This window comes from Mirounga leonina, unplaced genomic scaffold (genome assembly GCF_011800145.1).
Source record: "Mirounga leonina isolate KUSES-001 unplaced genomic scaffold, KU_Mleo_1.0 Mir_106, whole genome shotgun sequence".
Taxonomy (NCBI): Eukaryota; Metazoa; Chordata; class Mammalia; order Carnivora; family Phocidae; genus Mirounga; species Mirounga leonina.
This window is the reverse complement of record NW_023270232.1, coordinates 6442337-6448336: the sequence shown is the minus strand read 5'-3', so window position 1 is coordinate 6448336 and position 6000 is coordinate 6442337.

Below are 6000 nucleotides of genomic sequence, written 5' to 3'. Positions count from 1 at the left end.
GGCCTGGGGCTGCAGGGGGTAAGGACTCAGAGGGAGAAAGAAGACTCTGGACTCTGGGCCTCTTTGGGTATGGGAACTTGGGGGTAGGGGAGAGAATGGGGGCTGGGGGAGCCTAACAGGGGAAGGCAGGGTTGCAATGAGAGCAATAGAGAAAAGAGGAGGAGGGGTGGGTTGGGGAGAAGGTGGAGAATCTGGATGTGGTGAGTTAGGGGTGCCTGTGGACTTCCCAACATACCTGTGTGAATGCAGGACTGACCAGTGCTTACAGGAGTGGCTACTGTCTTAAAAATGAACAAAGCCACCTAACGAACACTAAGCAATTACAGGGAGCCAGACGCCATGCCAAGAGCTCTACTCGAATCAGTTCCTTCAATCTCCATGATAACCCGTGAAGTGGATGCTCTGCTTATCTCCATTTTAAAAATGAGAAAACCGTGACTCAGATTTCCCTGCTTAGCGGGAGACAGAGGCCAGACTGAAACCCCGGGCAGTCTGGTTTCAGAGCCTGCAGGGCTGACAAACACAAGGGACCACCTCAGTTCCCCTGGGTAGTTCTTTCAACAACGTGATTTCCTGTTGTTCCTCTCCATTATTCTTGGAGGTCATTGTTGATCCTGGACTTATTGAAATGGAAACTGAGGCTGGGGGAGAGCCAGGGACAGCTGGTCAGGACTGACCTTGAGCGTTACACCCACATTCTATGACTGGTCCACACTACCAGCCTCTTCTGATCCTGTCTGGAGTTATGAGTGGTGAATAATCTCTGTAGAGGGAGGAGGAAGAAGAGAAGGTACCGTCTAAGGCGATGATTAAAATAGCAAGATAGACCTTTTAAACTTCCTTGTACTCTGTTTTAAACATTCCAGTTTAAATGTATCCAGGTAACACCAGGTTACTTTGTCTAATGAAAACATCAAGGCACTCCACGTTTGTCTTAAAACTATAACAATACAGCGCTTAGCATATAGAAATGCCTCTTGCCATTTCAAATATGTCCAATTTCAGAACTGCTCATGTGATGCTTCCAGTATTGTTCATGTAATAATGGGCTGCTAATCGAATTGAATGCTATATTTATCCTATCCAGAGAGCACAAGATAATTCACTCGCTGAGATTAATATTTAAATCAACTTTATTTACAAATCACTATCTTGATAATTATAACTCTGTAAAGTTTCATTGGGGCAAAAGTAGAACTGCTTAAGTTCTAGCAGTTCTTTAAACCAAAAATGAGAGAGAATTCAAAATTAATTTGTAAGAGAGACAACATTCCCATGTTTCTGGGATTCTGTGCTTATGGATTTTCAGTAGCTGGTTCTTTTGAAGGTAACTCACTATGATTTTCAGGATAAATGCCAAAGAAATTCTTCAGTGGAAAGTATTCTTGAGGTGGTCCTCCCGTGAACTGGATGCACGGGCCACAAAGATCTTAATTAGAGGAAGAAGGAAAGGAAAGAATATGGGAGCGGAGTAGAGTAGACTGAGTGTGTGTGTGTGTGTGTGTGTGTTGTGTGTTTGGGGAGAGGGATAGTGTAGATCTTTCCTTTCTGTTGAATGCTGATGCTACAGTGAAAGGCCATATGGTGAGCACTCCTTGTCACATCCTCTGCTCTATCTTTTTTGCAATATCAGCAGTCAGCTCACCTGGTTCTGGATATTTAGATTTCTTTTTGTTCCACTCTTTTGCCATAAAATCTATTCCACCATGAACTATGAATTTGGACCTATTTAGCTTTTCATTGGTTGCTTCTAGGTCTGCTGTTCCTGATGACTCTTTATTACCATCGGCAACTTTTAAGCAGACTCTGTCAGTGTGCATGTGTGTATACACATTCTTTCTTAAAATGGCTAAGCTTTTTAAGTAGTTAGGCAAGTTGTAGGGTGAGAGATTTTTTAAACAGGTCAAAACTTCTGCTCCCAGTTAAGAGAGCTGTAAAACATTCCAGTGATTGCTGTCCAGATACCATCACTCAAGGATCTGTGCAGAAGTCTGGAAATAGACCAGTGTTGCCTGGTTGGGGTGACCCATTGGAACCAGGAGATCCCAAATGGTGGAGAAGTTCAAGTACAAGGAAACGGAGGTTCAAGAACTAGCAGTATACCCACTTTCCTGCTCACTACTTCCTCTTCTGTCTTTTAAAGAATTTGGTTGAGATGTAATTTACATACAATGAAATGCACAGATCTGGAGTGTAGAGTTCTATGACATTTGACAAGTGAACACACTGAGTAACCACAATCCCAATCAAGATAGGAACATCTCCATCATCTCAAAATTCCCTTGCCTCCTTCCCAGTCAATCCTCACCCTGATTTCTAACCGCGTAGATGAACTTTGCTTATTCCTGAATGCACATGCATGGAATCAGATAATATGTAGCCTTCTGCGACTGACTCGTTTTGCTCACCATAATGACTGAGATCCATTCCAGGTTGTTGTGGTAACAGAAGTTTGTTCCTTGTTATTATTAAATAGTATTAATTATTTGAACACACCATAATTTGTTTATTCATTCTCTTGTAATGGACATTTGGATTGCTTCCCATTTTAGTCTAGTATGAATAAGGCTTCTGTGAATATTCTTGAACAAATTTTTTTCTTTTTGGAAACCTGTTACCATTTTCCTGCAGTAAATAGGAGTGAAATTGCTGGGTCCTCAGGTAAGTATGTATTTAATTTTATAGAAAACTGCCAAAACTATTTTTCCCAAGTGATTATTTCACTTTGTACTCCCACCTTCCGTGTATGAAAGCTCCAGTTTCACAATTCTCGCCAGCATTTGATATTGTCAGTGTTTTTAATGAAGCCAGTGGGTGTGAAGTGGTATCTCAATTTAGTTTTAATTGGCGCTTCTCTGATGACTAGTGATGCTGGTCACCTTTCATGTGCTTATTAGCCACTTGTATTTCTTCTTTTATGAAGGATCTGTTCAAACCTATTGCCCAATCTTTATTGGGATGTTTCTCATGTTTTAATGTTGATTTATAGGACTTCCTTGAACATTCTGAATGCACATCCTTTGTCAGCTAGATGTGTTGTGAATATTTCCTCCCAGTGGTCTGTTGTTTGGTTTTTCATTTTGTTAACAGTGTGTTTTAAAGAACCAACATTTTCAATTTTGATAAAGATCCGTGCTTTACATTTCTTCTTTTATGATTATTGCGTTTTGTGTCATAGAGATATTCTCCTGTTTCCTTCCCGAAGGTTTATAGTAATTAGCATTTATGTTTAAGTCTATTATCTGTCTCTAATTATTTTTAATGTATAGTGTGGGGTGGAGGTCAAGGGTCATTTTCTCCCCCATCTCATTATCCATTTGTTTCAGCACCATGTTTTTGAAAAGACTTTCCTCTCCCCGTTGAATTGCTTTGGTCCCCTTTATCAAAAATCATTGAACTGTGTAAGTGTGAATCTATTTCTGGATCCTCTGTTCTGTTTCATTAATCCATTTGCCTATCCTTACCCCAATACCACACCATCTTTACCACCAGGGGTTTACAGTTAATCTGTGAGCTCTCTAACCCTCTTCTTTTTTTTTTTTTTTTCAATATTATTTTGGATCTTGTAGATCATTACCATTTCCATTACCTTTAGAATCAATTAGTTAATTTCCATTAAAAAGGTTAGGATTTTGATAAGATGTCATCAAATGTATAGGCCAATTTGGGGAGAACTGACATCTTAACACGGAGTTTTCAATCTGTAATCAGGCGTATCTCTTCATTTTCTTAATTTCTCTGAGTATTAACCTGTCATTTTCAATGTAAAGACTTTGTACATTTTTATTAAATTTATCCCTATAAATATTATGGGTTTTTATGCTATTAAAATGGTTTTAGTCTCAATCAATACTAGTTGTTTTATTCTCAGTTCTTCTGGATTCTGTTCATACACAAACATATCATCTGTGAATAAAAAGCACTTTACTCATTCCATTCCAATCGTTATGAATTGTGTTTATTTCTCATACCTTATTGTACTGGCTAAAACCTTCAGTACAATGTTAAACAGAAGTGATGAGAACAGACATTCTTCACATGTTCTGGATCGTGGGGGGAAAGCATTCATATTTCATCATTAAGTAGGATGTTAACTGTCAGCTTTCCATAGCTATCTGTTACCATATTGAGGAAATGCCCTTCTATTTTATTCCTGCTTTGCTAAGATTTTTAAGTATCATGAATGGGTATTGGATTTTGTCAAATACTTTTTCTGCATCAATTGAGATGATCATAATTTTTTCCTCTTTCTTCTGTTAATGTGGTGAATTACAGTGATTTCTTCTCTCTTTTTTTTTTTTTAAGATTTTATTTATTCATTTGAGACAGAGAGATACAGAGAGAGAGAGCATGAGCAGGGGGAGAGGGAAATGCAGACTCCCCGCTGAGCCAGGAGCCCAATGCGGGGCTCTATCCCAGGACCCTGGGATCACGACCTGAGCCAAAGGTAGAAGCCCAACCATCTGAGCCACCCAGGTGCCCCCAGTGATTTATTTTCAAGTGAGAAACTAGCCTCTCATTCCTGGGATAAGCCACATTCTGAATTCAACTTGCCAATATTTTGTTAAGGAATCTTTACACTGATGTTCATGAGGAAATGTTGATCTGTACTTTTATTTTTTGTGATATTTTTGTGAGGTTTCAGTGGAAGGTCATGCTGGTATTGTGAAATGAGTAGGAAGCATTTCTTTTCTAGTTTTGGAAAAAGTTTGTGTGAGATTAGTATCATTTCTTCCTTACATAGTTGAAAGACTTCACCAGGGAAGCCACTTGAGAGAACTGTTTTCTTTGTTGGAGGTTTTGATTGTTAATCCAATTCTTTAACAGACTTGGGCCCATTAATATTTGCTACTTCTTCTTGGGCAACTTCTGATAAGCTGTACTTTGATGGAATTTTTTCATTTCATCTAAATTTTCATATTTATTTGTGTAGGGTTTTAGGACGGAACCTATAATGATATGCCCTCTTTGGTTTTTGGTATTGGTAATTTGAGTGTCCTTGACTCTCTCTTTCTTTTCTTGTTCAGCCTAGCTAAGGGGTTGTCAATCTTTTGATAAGACCTTTTTAAATCTTTCAAATGGTCATATTTGTCTGTGATGAATTTTTCTTTTATCTATTTTTTATATGATTGCTTTTCACTCTATTAATTCTTTTCTTCTACTTAGTATGGAGCTTGCTTGCTCTTCTTTTCTTCTTAACGTGGCTGCTTGGATCATTGATATTTAGTTTTATTCCTATCTAACATAAGCAGTTAAAGCTATACTTTCTATTTAGCAGCACTTTATTTGCATTCCATTAATTTGGATATGTTTTCTTTTCAATTTCATTCAGTTTATTCAAATAACTTATAAGGAGGAAAAAAAGGGGAGGGGACAAAGGAATAAGAAACAGAGTGAACAAATAAAACGAATAATAAAGTGGTAGATGTAAGCCATAACATATCAATAATTACGTTAAATGTAAGTCATCTAAATACATCAATTAAAAGAGATTTGCACAGTGGATAAAAAAAAATTACCTAATTATATGGCGTCTGCAAAAAACCCACTTGACATGTAGCTATATAGGTAGGTTGAAAGTAAAAAGGGGAAAATGTACTGTGCAAACACTAATTTTAAAAAAGCAGGGTGGAACGGCACCTGGGTGGCTTAGTCGGTTGGCTTAGTCGGTTAAGTGTCCAACTCTTGATTTTGGCTCAGGTTGTGATCTCAGGGTCTTGGGATTGAGCCCTGCATTGGGCTCTGTGCTCAGTGTGGAGTCTGCTTGAGATTCTCTCTCCCTCTGCCTCTCCCCTCCACTCCACTTGTGCTCTCTCTCTCTCTCTCAGTAAATAAATAAAATATTTTTAAAAAGGCAAAGTGAATATATTAATAATATCAAGTGGACTTTTGAGCAAAGGAAATACCAGGGACAAAGAAGGACATTAAATATTGATAAAAGGGAAAACACACCAAGAATATATAGAAATCCTTAATGTGTATGCACCAGACAACAGAGCT